Source organism: Ranitomeya variabilis, chromosome 2 (assembly GCF_051348905.1).
Source record: "Ranitomeya variabilis isolate aRanVar5 chromosome 2, aRanVar5.hap1, whole genome shotgun sequence".
Classification (NCBI taxonomy): domain Eukaryota; kingdom Metazoa; phylum Chordata; class Amphibia; order Anura; family Dendrobatidae; genus Ranitomeya; species Ranitomeya variabilis.
Genome location: NC_135233.1, coordinates 1,098,033,585 through 1,098,049,691, shown reverse-complemented (window position 1 = coordinate 1,098,049,691; position 16,107 = coordinate 1,098,033,585).

The following is a 16,107-nucleotide window of genomic DNA, read 5'->3' as shown; positions in this document are numbered from 1 at the left end:
TAGTCTGGGCGTTTGTGCTTCATAGTGAATGGATTTTGTTTCCTTTGGTGCTGAAGAGGTTAATGACCCTTTCTTTATTGGTTAGAAAGTTGTAGCTCCATCTCCGGAACTGGTTATTATCTCTCCCTATAAAATCTGGTCAGACCTTGTCTTCCTCACCAGTGAAAGTTTTATTTCCCAGCTCCTTGAAGTCACTGTGCTGAGTTAGAGGTCGTTGTTGCTGCTGGAGATTGGTGCATGCTGTTTTGGGGTGTATGCAGGGGTGGGATTCAGCCGGTACGACCCGGTACGGGGCAGCCGTTTACTAAAATTTCTATCTGCCAGCGTTCCGGTAATCAGGGCCGCGGGAGGATGCGGGGGGGCGGCGCCTGAGCAAGGTGGTTTTTTTTTTTTTTTTTTTTTTAATAATGCGGGGTAGCGCGGCGCCAGGCGCGGGCTGGGCCGGGTGGCAAAGGGGCGTGTGCCCCCCGGGCCGGTCACTTAGCAGCGATTCGGGCTGCTGCTGGCCGGCGCTGTTCTCTATGTCCGGCCAGCTGCATCATCACACTCCCAGTGGAGCTGACACGCCCCCTCCTGCTCCCTGTGTGCGGCCTCCTGAAGAGGGAACATGGCTGCATTTACCTGCAGGAGAGGATCTGGTGGATGACTCAGACATCAGGGGGAGCTTCAGCTCTGTGTGCGGTGAGGAGATGGACGCTGCTGCTCACCTCCCGATAAGTCCAGGGCCGGTCCCTCTATAGTATTAGCGGGCGCTCTGCTGATGCTCACAGATTTATTGCAGGAGTCTGAACTTTCAGGGTCACCCTGTCAGTGCCAGGTCATCGGCTCCAGGAAAGTTCAGTCTCCTGCAATAAATCTCCCTATACTGAGAGTGACCAGAGACTGTCTGCAGAATCCAGCACTGGAGTGATCACGCCTGAACCTGGTGACTGGACATCACATGCTGTATACATGGCCCTGTATATATACAGTGCATGTATGTCCAGGGCCAGGTGCAGGATGGATCCATCCAGTGTATATAATGTTGTGTATCTGTGCCCATAGTATACAACTATCAAGGGCCTGGAGCACTCTGAGCTACAAAATGGGTCGCCCGCCCCTCAAATCCTCTGCACAGGCCCTTGTGCGCACTCTCTCGGTGCCCACGCTGACCAAGGCCATGGCAGCCCTCATTCATGCTTGCGTATGTAGCTGCGGCCTTTGTCAGTGAGGGAAAACAGGAAAGCACATGCACCTGGGCCTGTGCAGAAGATTGAAAAGGCCGCCACTGCGTGCACAGACGCCCGAGCCTCACTGTGTCTGACGCTGGCCAGGACCAGTGTAAGAGAACAGCGCTCTCCTCACCAATCCCCGGCCGGCATCCGATCCATTATATAGGTGATACTGCAGCTGATGTGTATATACGTTATATAAGTGATACTGCTGTATATATATACTGGAACTATACACTGCAATCATAGTATCACCTATATATTGTATATGCAGCATTTGCAGTTTGACCTGTCTAATGTATATTGACTGTTGTATATACAGTATAAGTGATACTGCCATTATATACCGCAGTAGCAGTATCACCTATATAATGTATGTACAGCAGTCTATATACATTACATAGGTGAAACTGCGACTACGGTATGTACGTTATATAGGTTATACCACTGTAATATACTGCGACCGCTGTGTATAGCCCATATAGGCCAGCCGCAGTGTGTGTGTATGCATATATACACACAGACACACACACACACACTCTCTGTAGCTGCCCTATATGGGCTATACACAGCGGACGCAGTATATTACAGTGGTATAACCTATATAATGTACATACCATAGTCGCAGTTTCACCTATGTAATGTGTGTGTGAGTGTATGAGTGTGTGTCTATGTGTGTGTGTGTATATTATACCCATACATACACAGACACACACCACTCTGATTAATCGTGAAAAAAGTGCGGACTCTTTATTGGCCCAAATGGCAATGTTTCGGATCAATAACAGAGCATTTCTCTGATATGGAACTGAAATGTTGCCACATGGGCCAATAAAGCGTCCACTGCTTTAAGGGATTGTCTCCCACTAGGACAACCTCTTCTTAAACTAAAGCCTATACTCACCTCCTTTGCCAGCGCCGTTCCCACAGTGGCTGTGATGTGTTGTGACACGTGATGCCCGGCGCCAATCAGCGCTGGTGTCACTGTCTCTGCCTTCAGACAAACTGAACATGAAGAGGAAGTCCAGGATGAGCTGCTTGATCCTGGACGCTGGCACGGGAGGCAAGTGTAGGCTTTATAATTTTATCAGGGCCAAACATTTAGGGGTTGTCCTAGTAGCGGACAACCCCTTAAAGATTTGGTGCTGCTCAGTTATGATATATATATATTGCCTGCGTGGTGTAAATCTGTAAATCTAAGTATCTGTATATATACACTGCAAAGTACCACTCCTCCTGTCCTGTATATATATACACTACACAGTACCACTCCTCTTGTCCTGTATATATACACTGCACAGTACCACTCCTCCTGTCCTGTATATACACTGCACAGTACCACTCCTCCTGTCCTGTATATATACACTGCACAGTACCACTCCTCCTGTCCTGTATATATACACTGCACAGTACCACTCCTCCTGTCCTGTATATATACACTGCACAGTACCACTCCTCCTGTCCTGTATATACACTGCACAGTACCACTCCTCCTGTCCTGTATATATACACTGCACAGTACCACTCCTCCTGTCCTGTATATACACTGCACAGTACCACTCCTCCTGTCCTGTATATATACACTGCACAGTACCACTCCTCCTGTCCTGTATATATACACTGTACAGTACCATTCCTCCTGTCCTGTATATATACACTGCACAGTACCACTCCTCCTGTCCTGTATATACACTGCACAGTACCACTCCTCCTGTCCTGTATATACACTGCACAGTACCACTCCTCCTGTCCTGTATATATACACTACACAGTACCACTCCTCCTGTCCTGTATATATACACTGCACAGTACCACTCCTCCTGTCCTGTATATATACACTGCACAGCACCACTCCTCCTGTCCTGTATATATACACTGCACAGCACCACTCCTCCTGTCCTGTATATATACACTGCACAGTACCACTCCTCCTGTCCTGTATATATACACTGCACAGTACCACTCCCCTCCTGTCCTGTATATATACACTGCACAGTACCACTCCCCTCCTGTCCTGTATATATACATTGCACGGTAGCACTCCTCCTGTCCTGTATATATACACTGCACAGTACCACTCCTCCTGTATATATACACTGCACAGTACCACTCCTCCTGTCCTGTATATATACACTGCACAGTACCACTCCTCCTGTCCTGTATATACACTGCACAGTACCACTCCTCCTGTCCTGTATATATACACTGCACAGCACCACTCCTCCTGTCCTGTATATATACACTGCACAGTACCACTCCTCCTGTCCTGTATATATACACTGCAAAGTACCACTCCTCTTGTCCTGTATATATACACTGCACAGTACCACTCCTGTATATGTACACTGTACAATACTCCTCCTCCTGTCCTGTATATATACACTGCACAGTACCACTCCTCCTGTCCTGTATATACACTGCACAGTACCACTCCTCCTGTCCTGTATATATACACTGCACAGTACCACTCCTCCTGTCCTGTATATATACACTGTACAGTACCATTCCTCCTGTCCTGTATATATACACTGCACAGTACCACTCCTCCTGTCCTGTATATACACTGCACAGTACCACTCCTCCTGTCCTGTATATACACTGCACAGTACCACTCCTCCTGTCCTGTATATATACACTACACAGTACCACTCCTCCTGTCCTGTATATATACACTGCACAGTACCACTCCTCCTGTCCTGTATATATACACTGCACAGCACCACTCCTCCTGTCCTGTATATATACACTGCACAGCACCACTCCTCCTGTCCTGTATATATACACTGCACAGTACCACTCCTCCTGTCCTGTATATATACACTGCACAGTACCACTCCCCTCCTGTCCTGTATATATACACTGCACAGTACCACTCCCCTCCTGTCCTGTATATATACATTGCACGGTAGCACTCCTCCTGTCCTGTATATATACACTGCACAGTACCACTCCTCCTGTATATATACACTGCACAGTACCACTCCTCCTGTCCTGTATATATACACTGCACAGTACCACTCCTCCTGTCCTGTATATACACTGCACAGTACCACTCCTCCTGTCCTGTATATATACACTGCACAGCACCACTCCTCCTGTCCTGTATATATACACTGCACAGTACCACTCCTCCTGTCCTGTATATATACACTGCAAAGTACCACTCCTCTTGTCCTGTATATATACACTGCACAGTACCACTCCTGTATATGTACACTGTACAATACTCCTCCTCCTGTCCTGTATATATACACTGCACAGTACCACTCCTCCTGTCCTGTATATACACTGCACAGTACCACTCCTCCTGTCCTGTATATATACACTGCACAGTACCACTCCTCCTGTCCTGTATATACACTGCACAGTACCACTCCTCCTGTCCTGTATATATACACTACACAGTACCACTCCTCCTGTCCTGTATATATACACTGCACAGTACCACTCCTCCTGTCCTGTATATATACACTGCACAGTACCACTCCTCCTGTCCTGTATATATACACTGCACAGCACCACTCCTCCTGTCCTGTATATATATACACTACACAGTACCACTCCTCCTGTCCTGTATATATACACTGCACAGTACCACTCCTCCTGTCCTGTATATATACACTGCACAGTACCACTCCTCCTGTCCTGTATATATATATATACACTACACAGTACCACTCCTCCTGTCCTGTATATATACACTGCACAGTACCACTCCTCCTGTCCTGTATATATACACTGCACAGTACCACTCCTCCTGTCCTGTATATATACACTGCACAGTACCGCTTCTCCTGTCCTGTATATATACACTGCACAGTACCACTCCTCCTGTCCTGTATATATACACTGCACAGTACCACTCCTCCTGTCCTGTGTATATACACTACACAGTACCACTCCTCCGTTCCTGTGTATATATACACTGCACAGTACCACTCCTCCTGTATATGTACACTGCACAGTACCACTCCTCCTGTTTATATACACTGCACAGTACCATTCCTCCTGTCCTGTATATATACACTGCACAGCACCACTCCTCCTGTCCTGTATATATACACTGCACAGTACCACTTCTGTCCTGTATATATACACTGCACACTACCGCTCCTCCTGTCCTGTATATATACACTGCACAGTACCACTCCTCCTGTCCTGTGTATATACACTACACAGTACCACTCCTCCGTTCCTGTGTATATATACACTGCACAGTACCACTCCTCCTGTATATGTACACTGCACAGTACCACTCCTCCTGTATATATACACTGCACAGTACCATTCCTCCTGCCCTGTATATATAGACTGCACAGCACCACTCCTCCTGTCCTGTATATATACACTGCACAGTACCACTCCTCCTGTATATGTACACTGCACAGTACCACTCCTCCTGTATATATACACTGCACAGTACCACTCCTCCTGTCCTGTATATATACACTGCACAGTACCACTCCTCCTGTATATGTACACTGCACAGTACCACTCCTCCTGTATATATACACTGCACAGTACCACTCCTCCTGTCCTGTATATATACACTGCACAGTACCACTCCTCCTGTCCTGTGTATATACACTACACAGTACCACTCCTCCGTTCCTGTGTATATATACACTGCACAGTACCACTCCTCCTGTATATGTACACTGCACAGTACCACTCCTCCTGTATATATACACTGCACAGTACCATTCCTCCTGCCCTGTATATATACACTGCACAGCACCACTCCTCCTGTCCTGTATATATACACTGCACAGTACCACTCCTCCTGTATATATATATACACTGCACAGTACCACTCCCCCTGTCCTGTATATATACACTGCACAGTACCACTCCTCCTGTCCTGTATATATACACTGCACAGTACCACTCCTCCTGTATATATACACTGCACAGTACCACTCCTCCTGTCCTGTATATATACACTGCACAGTACCACTTCTGTCCTGTATATATACACTGTACAGTACCACTCCTCCTGTCCTGTTCTTGGAGAGGCGACATTGATCTTTGGGAGGGTTAATATTGGTTTATATTGGAAAACCCATTTAAATGGATTATGCCAAGTAATCCCCATTCCCGAGAGCTTTGTAGTCGCTGGAGTCTGACCGCTGGGACCCCCATGATCTCGAGAACAGGCGCTCTATAGAGCTTGTACACGGACAATTGTCCTGTGCAGTACATTTGCTTTAGTCGTTTGTTTCTTTGAATGACTTTAATACCGTATGTCACAACGTATTCTTGTCATTAAGGGAGACAAACTGCTTCAAAAAATATGAATCGTGCCACTGGGCGTGGCTTATTAGTATGGGCGGGGTTATTGAAAATGGGCGTGGCCAAAATTCCGGCCGCCGCGACTTAGAGGACCTGTTGTTAAAAATTTGAATCCCACCCCTGGGTGTATGCTTTCCTCATTGTACTATTCCCATTTGGTTTGTACATTCCTACCCTTCCCTATATACCTCTCTACCTTTAGTGAGTATTTGCATGTTTGTTGCTTTCTGTTATCCCTGTCTGTCTTACGTGTTTATACACTTACATTTCTGTCTGAGGCTTCCTGGAGAGGGATGGGAAGGAATATAATAGGAGAACAGTAAGGTTGATGGCCCAAAACTCCTCACCTTTAGAGGTACCTTTGAGAGCAGGGATAGTTATGGTCCCAGCCCTAGGGACAGAGCAGGGCCCCTTTCCCTATTTACGTACAGTCACAGTGTGACATAACGACCCTTAATGGCACTAATCTGTAGGCTGTAATATTGAATGTAGGGACTAAATGTAGAAGCTCTACATGTCTACCATTGCCTTTTATGAACCCAGCAGTTATTATTTTGGACCGTTATTATTTTGGATAGGAATACCTCTTTAAACCTCATTTTTCTCTTGGCTGCCATATTGCTTGATGCACTGGCTGTAATGAGGTTTCATTGACTCACGATGTCCTCGCCATATAACTCTCACTGCCGCTCATTCTGATGTCAAAAGTGGTTTTCCAGCATTGCAGTCAGTACAAACAGAGATTTAAGGTCTCAACATGTCTTGGGAAAATGTGTCTGTGGTTGTTCGGAGAGACCACATGTAAAGACTGGATGATGACCACAGGAAGGAAGGAGAAAACCTTCCACCGCAGGACGCCAAGAGGAGACTGGAACTTACTCCTTCTATCCAACTCATCTCAGAGGAAGAATAGTGACATTGTCCTCCTCTGGGACTCTGGAAATGGTCATATACTGTAAGCTTGAGATGGGATACCGGAACCCTCTTAGTACTGGCTGGCTGGTCACACTCTGTCCCATCCTAGTGGTCTTCATAGTGGTGAGGGGCCGCAGTGTATTATAAGGGTATAAGGACACAGAGATGGTTGACTTGAGAGCAACATTTTTAGGTGTGAAAAATTTTCAAAAGAAAACTTAAAAATGAAAGTAGTCACTGGCGCTGAAGATCTGGGGCAGTATACATGCCCTGGACTTCTTGCCGGATGCCAAGGTCTTTGGGCAAATGTCATTGTGAAATGTATTTGCAGCGCCCCAGAGTCCTGGTCGTTGCAGTACTGTGGCTCCGCCACTAAGGGGAGCTATGGTACGTCTGATGGCACTGAAGGAGTTCATCTGAGCAGGTATCACAGACACCAATACATTTCACAGCCGGGCCTCCAGGGGGAGCTAAGGGTACTATTCATTAGGCCACTCCCCACCATTGTGGGTAAACTGGGGGTCAGGCAGGAAGTTAGATGAGAAAGCTGACTGGGTTGGAACCAGGCAACACCTTGTGGCAGAGGGTGTTGTGGGAGAAGATTCGGTAGGGTCCCTGTCAGGGGTGGGATCCTGACAGAGGCTTGGCAACTTGAGCGAATGTAATGGGACCGTGCCTGCTCAGTATAGCGGCGGTGCCCAAGGAGGGATTGGAAGCGAGATAGATTGTGCTGAGTGAGAAACGAGATCAAAGCAACAAGGAGAATACCAGTAGGGGTCGTGCTGTAAGACCGAGGCAACATCCTACTGAGGCGCATAACCGGCGGCCGGAACGCCGAGGGAGTATTACAATATTCAGCTTCAAGCAATACTCTAAACCAACGGCAGGACAGTCAGTCTAAGGCGGGCTGTCTCACCTAAATCACCTATGCAGTCTTGGGGGGCAACTTGTGGAGAGGGGCGACTCTAGGGTCCCGGAAGAGCTCCGAGCCTACCCGTTATACGGGTGCGTCCCAACCGTAACATCAGGGAGGGACGGAGGATTAGCAGAACATCATCTAATCGAGTTGTGAGGGAACTTAAGAAACAGACACAACAGTTGTGGGGACTTTCCGTAAGCACAGCAGGAAAGGACCGCAACACATAGCGCTAGAAGGAAGGCACCGATTTCCACCTGTTAAGGGAACTCTGGAGGTGCCATTGGACCGGCCGGACTTGCGCAGCCTGGTTATCCGGATTCCGGACTGAGGACCCAGAGATCTTCAGTAAAGAGGTAAAGAGACTGCAACCTGGTGTCCTCGTTATTTACTGCACCGCACCACTACAGCATCACCACCACCATAATCTATCCACACCTATTACTGTACGCCCCTCAGCAGGGTCACGGACCGGGTCTAGCCACCGTGACAACCCCAGAGCAGAGACTTAGAGGTCCAGTACCGGGTACCCCTCGGCCCTGCGGCAGTGGGGGCGCTACATATTGATGTCAACATGATGCCGAAACGGTTGGATCCTGTGGCTGCGCTCCACCTTTTTTAGGTCAGAGGCTGCTGTAGTTTGTTGGTCTGTAGGACGCCATTATCCTGGTGCCGGTGGCAAAATGACGTTACTGTCTTTCATGGCATCTCACTCTGTGCTCCGGCTGATGAGAGGACTCAATCACTTGGATTAGAAGCGTATAACTGTCTTTTTTGAAGTCGAGGTAGCACGTAGGTGATATTTTAGAGGGGGAATTATTTGTTTTAAGACGGCACTGAACCGGGAATATTACTGGGTTACAATATTTGTATCCCCCAGTTACTGGCAACCCACATCACGCCACTGGGGTCCAGCAAACGTTCAGATGAGGACCGTTTCTGGTGCAAGTTCACACAAGCAGACCCCACACAACTAGATTAAGGCGTTCAACACTTGGTCTGGATCCGCAGCCAACCAAGGTCCAATCGCAGCAGTACGGTTTCTATCCTTCATAAGTACGAGCTGGCTGATGCCCTGGATGGACACTTTTGGGGACCATTTCTGTAAAAAACAGGAGCCAATATGGAGGGGGATATTTTTCTACTTACATTTTGCCCCTATAAGAGCAGTCTGGTGTTTCTCTCTGCGGCCTCTGGCTCTCATATGGCAGAGGGAGTCTGTGGTACCGCATCCTTAGGCCGTACTCATAGTTCTGTGCTATGTAGATGGGACGTTACATGTAACACAGGGTGGGATGGTATGGGCCGGGGTCATCATAGGTCTGTAATGTTACTTGCACTATTTTTAGGTTTTATTCAATATGATGTATAAATAGATCCTTGTACAGGGTGGGCCGCGGCAACCGGACCCCTGCTCCCCCTTTGTGTGGTCTGCACAGGACGACACTTTCATCAGAACTGTCTACGGTATAACTGTGCTGCCCGTAGTCACCAGTCTGAGCTCAGCTTTTATTTTAGCAGGGCGACCAATCAAAACTCAGCTTTCGTTTTACCCTGCGCTCATCTTACATTTTAACCAATCAGATCTCAGCTTTCACTTTACCTCAGCAGTATAAGAAATGACTGCGACCGTCGTCTCTTTCCTGGAGGGCGACAGTGATGTGAGGAGGAGGGTGATAGTGGAGGCGATGTACGCACAGGACCAGTCACAGCCGGTCACGACTGGTTTGCTGGTCAATGTCCGCACCTTCCAGTTCCAGCTTGAAGATGTCGTTGATTCGGACGTCCTGGAGGAGATTATGAGAAAAATCGGCACAAAAATGACGGATACTAACCTAGCCCGTCTTCAGTGGTGTTATATTTATTACATTATTTCATGTCCCATCACAGGCTCAGGCTGCAGTTTCATTCCCCCCCATGCTTTACACTTCAGCATTGCTTGTTCAGATTGGCTGTGGTGTGAAGTCTGAAGCTCAGCAGGAGGGTAGGACCCTAATAGTGGGGGGCCACAGCGGTCCAGAGGTTGGATCGCAGCGCCGGGGCTTTGTTTGCCAGCGTTGGGACATGTGGTTCTCGTTTCTGTCCTTTATGAGGTAGAGTAATTATTAAGCTTGTATATATTATCTATAAAAATGTGCATTTTTTATGGTGGAAATGTAATCCTGGCTCCGGAGCCTGGAACCGTCTGTCCCCTGGACCGTAGTGCTGGAAAATCACAATATGCCAAAAAAAATGAAGCGTTGTTGCTGCGCCCTCGGTTATTATTCCTAAATAATACGTGTCACAGTCACTTGTGTCATGGCAGAGCCGAATTATACTCCGCGCCCCCAAGGGATGTTGTCAGCTCTTTTATTACCGTGGGGCTTTGACTTGTAAGAACCGGCCAAGAAGAACTGGGCAACGCCGGACCGCCAATTATAACCCAAATAACAAGCCATCATTCCCGCACAGAACATTATACGGGGCCCCGGAGCAGGAATCATAATGAGGCCATTACTTCACCTGCATAGCGCTTTTTTTTGGTAAACTAGATCATTTGTCCTTTGGATCCCAAATGGCTCTCTACTAAGTACCAATTCACACAAAGACTAAAAAGTGATGAGGACAAAACCTCGTCCTCTTGCTGTTAGACAATTTACCATGGGATGTTCAAAAATGGGATTGCTGTGTAACATAAGTGCAATAAAACACTTACCGATCGCCATTTTCCATCAGTTTCCCGCGACGCTCCGGTCCACTTCTCACTCATGTGACTGAATTTCCGACTTGTCGGGTCACATTGGGGTTTACGTCTGAGCCAGAAGTCTAAGGAGCATCAGGACGAGATTCACAACGGACATTGTAAAGGAGACTTGTGGTTCTCACGTAAACCCCAGTGTGATCCCGCGAGTAAGCATGCGGGTGAGAAGAGGACGCTGGAAATCGGGAAAGATGGCGATCGGTGAGTATTTTATTGCACGTACATTACACAACACTCGTATCTAGAGAGGATTAGCAAATAAAGAGTTTCTTGGAAATGCTTCTTCGCGCAGACGGACAGCATCATATTATCCCCAATGAGAGCAAATGTACAGAGCTAGTGACCCTCAGTAAGCAGCCAGCGCTCATGGTTCTCATAAAGGAGCTGCCTCCTTGTGCTAGCACGTTCACAAACAACACCTCAAGGCAAAATACACAAAAAATATATTAACTATTTAGTATTATGCTCCAGAGCTGCACTCACTATTCTGCTGGTGCAGTCACTGTGTACATGCATTACATTACTGATCCTGAGTTACATCCTGTATTATTCTCCAGAGCTGCACTCACTATTCTGCTGGTGCAGTCACTGTGTACATACATTACTGATCCTGAGTTATATCCTGTATTATACTCCAGAGCTGCACTCACTATTCTGCTGGTGCAGTCACTGTGTACATACATTACATTACTGATCCTGAGTTACATCCTGCATTATACCCCAGAGCTGCACTCACTATTCTGCTGCTGCAGTCACTGTGTACATACATTACATTACAGATTCTGAGTTACATCCTGTATTATACCCCAGAGCTGCACTCACTATTCTGCTGGTGCAGTCACTGTGTACATACATTACATTACTGATCCTGAGTTACCTCCTGTATTATACCCCAGAGCTGCACTCACTATTCTGCTGGTGCAGTCACTGTGTACATACATTACATTACTGATCCTGAGTTACCTCCTGTATTATACTCCAGAGCTGCACTTACTATTCTGCTGGTGCAGTCACTATGTACATACATTACATTACTGATCCTGAGTTACATCCTGTACTATACCCCAGAGCTGCACTCACTATTCTGCTGGTGCAGTCACTGTGTAGATACATTACATTACTGATCCTGAGTTACATCCTGTACTATACCCCAGAGCTGCACTCACTATTCTGCTGGTGCAGTCACTGTGTAGATACATTACATTACTGATCCTGAGTTACATCCTGCATTATACCCCAGAGCTGCACTCACTATTCTGCTGGTGCAGTCACTGTGTACATACATTACATTACTGATCCTGAGTTACATCCTGTATTATACCCCAGAGCTGCACTCACTATTCTGCTGGTGCAGTTACTGTGTACATACAGTACATTACATTACAAATCCTGAGTTACATCCTGTATTATACCCCAGAGCTGCACTCACTATTCTGCTGGTGCAGTCACTGTGTACATACAGTACATTACATTACAAATCCTGAGTTACATCCTGTATTATACCCCAGAGCTGCACTCACTATTCTGCTGGTGCAGTCACTGTGTACATACAGTACATTACATTACAGATCCTGCGTTACATCCTGTATTATACTCCAGAGCTGCACTCACTATTCTGCTGGTGCAGTCACTGTACATACATTACATTACGGATCCTGAGTTACCTCCTGTATTATACCTCAGAGCTGCACTCACTATTCTGCTGGTGCAGTCACTGTGTACATACATTACATTACTGATCCTGAGTTACATCCTGTATTATACCCCAGAGCTGCACTCACTATTCTGCTGGTGCAGTCACTGTGTACATACATTATATTACTGATCCTGAGTTACATCCTGTATTATACCCCAGAGCTGCACTCACTATTCTGCTGGTGCAGTCACTGTGTACATACAGTACATTACATTACAAATCCCGAGTTACATCCTGTATTATACCCCAGAGCTGCACTCACTATTCTGCTGGTGCAGTCACTGTGTACATACAGTACATTACATTACAAATCCTGAGTTACATCCTGTATTATACCCCAGAGCTGCACTCACTATTCTGCTGGTGCAGTCACTGTGTACATACATTACATTACTGATCCTGAGTTACATCCTGCATTATACCCCAGAGCTGCACTCATTATTCTGCTGCTGCAGTCACTGTGTACATACATTACATTACAGATTCTGAGTTACATCCTGTATTATACCCCAGAGCTGCACTCACTATTCTGCTGGTGCAGTCACTGTGTACATACATTACATTACTGATCCTGAGTTACCTCCTGTATTATACCCCAGAGCTGCACTCACTATTCTGCTGGTGCAGTCACTGTGTACATACATTACATTACTGATCCTGAGTTACATCCTGTAGATCTTTTATTATAAAAATGAAAAACATAACAACAATAATAGCAGAAAACATAACAAAAATATTAGCCAGAAAATAATCAGTATACTGAACACTGGTCCAGCCGCTCATTCTCTCCTCTCACACATATTATACAGTATATACAGAACAATAACTTCAGGTCCGGTCACCAAACAAAATAATAATAACAAATAAAATAAACAATGGAAAACAAAGACTATATACAGGAACTTTTTTTTTTTTTTTTTTTTTTTTTTAGTTTTAAATAAAATAACTACAAATTAAACAAATATATACAATACTACAAGCTATCCTCCATTCCCAACCCCCCGCACTGACCTGAGAGCTGGTCCTGCGTCTCATGCCTCAGTCCATGTCCAACGTCCATAGGCCAGATCAGGCAGTGCCAGTTTTTCCCCCAAGCAACCCAGTGTCCCATAGTCCCACAAGATAATCCCACCTCCCCCCTTTTCCCACCACCCAACCTAACACCTACACCCAAATCTATATCCCCATATACAATATATACATTATATACAGCAGCACACACCACAATAATTACAAAACACGAAGCCCAAGTTCGGCGCCTGCAGCCCTACATCACTGTATAATGATCAAACAAAACAAAAATCTACAGTGTCAGCAGCAGCCCACCACCAGGAAAGGAGATGACCAGACTAGGGCACACTAAAAGAAAAGTCCCTCCAGAGGAGCGCGGCCCTCCGTGCGCCCAGTCTCCCATACTCCAGAGAGCGCACCTTCACCAGGTCACCGAGTATGGTCCTAAACACATCGTCCACTGGGAGGATTTTTCGTTGCGTCGATACTAAGCACCGTGCGTTCCACGTGTGATACCTAACCACTGCGCTAACTAGAAATAAGGTGCAGCGGTCCCAACCACCCAGGTCTCCGAATGCTCCATAGGCCCATTCCGCATAGGAGAGACCAGCCAGCCGAGACCAGCCAGTGAAGGCGCCCACCCTGTTGTACACCTCTGTGTTGAAGGGACAATGAAGCAGGAAGTGGTCCATGCTTTACAGCAAGGTACCACAATGCTCCCGAGGACAATTCCTGTCCTCAGAGCTCCTACACTTCAGATTGTCCCTCACACACAGTTTCCCATGGAAGCAGCGCCAAGCCAAGTCCCAAAACTTCGAGGGGATCCTGATAGAATTCAAAAGATGCAAACCCACCCCAAGATCCCGACTTGGGCAGTCCCTGAGCGCCAGAGGCCTCTGGAAATGGGTCAACAGAACCCTACTGTCAAGTAGTTTCCTTGGCAGAGTCCTGATCTCCCACATTCCCAGACCCCACCGACGAATTACCTTCAGAACCAAGGTAGCGTAAGCCGGAAGATGTCCATGCGGTGTGCGAAGATCCTTCACTTGCCCTCCTGTCTCCCATTCCTGGAAGAAAGGCTGAAACCATCCCCTACAGGAGAATACCCACGGAGGAGCCCTCTCTTTCCAGAGGTTTGCGATATTGATCTTAATGAAGGTATCCACAAGGAATACCACAGGGTTGACCATACCCAACCCTCCTAGTCTCCTCGTACGGTAAGTAACCTCCCTCTTGACCAGGTTCAGTCTATTCCCCCATAACAGTTGGAAGAACAAACTGTAGACCCGAGTCCAGAGAGATTCCGGCAAGATGCACACACTGCCCAGATAAATCAGTAAAGGGAGCAGGTAAGTTTTGCTCAGGTTTACCCTTTCCCTTAGGGTCAAAGACCAACCCTTCCATTGGTTCACCTTCTGAGTGGCGATCTCTAGCCTGCTGTCCCAATTTTGTTTGGGGTAATCCCCCTGGCCAAATTCGATGCCAAGGACTTTTGCAGAGACTTTGGGGCCTGGAAGGGTGTCCGGGAGATCAAAACCAGGATCTCCTCCTCCCAGCCAGAGACTCTCACACTTATCCCGGTTGATCTTGGACCCGGATGCCTCCGAGTAGCGATCTACCTCTGACATCAGCCACCCTGCCTCCTCGTGAGAGGAAGCAAACACAGTGACATCATCGGCATACGCCACCACCCTCAGAGTGGCTTCTGGTGCTGCCTGATCCATCCCGATCCCGGCCAACGGTCCACGCTCCACCCTCCTAAGAAGAGGGTCAATCGCAAACACGTACAGCAGCGGGCTCAAGGGACAACCCTGGCGAACACCGGACCCAACCTCAAAAGAGCTGCCAATCCAACCATTCACAAGCGGGAAACTCTCTGCCCCACTGTACAAGGTCTTAAGCCAATCAACAAACCCCCCCGGCAGGCCATATCTCAAAAGGACGGACCAGAGGTACTCGTGATTAACCCGATCAAACGCTTTTGCCTGGTCCAGTGACAGCATGTACCCCTTCCAGTGACCAGCCCTACCCTGCTCCACTGCCTCTCGGACACAGAGCACAGCACTAAATGTGCTGCGGCCTGGAACAGAGCAATGCTGGGCCCCCGAAAGGAGTCGGGGTGCAAATTTCACCAGCCGATTAAACAGCACCTTTGCTAGAACCTTCCTGTCTGCATTGAGAAGCGCTATGGGACGCCAATTCTCAATGCAAGACGGGTCCTTACCCTTTGACAAGATGATCAGAGCAGACCTCCTCATTGACTTCGGCAGAGTGCCCGAGGAAAGACACTCATTGAATACCTCAGTCAAGAGGGGAACCAAAACGT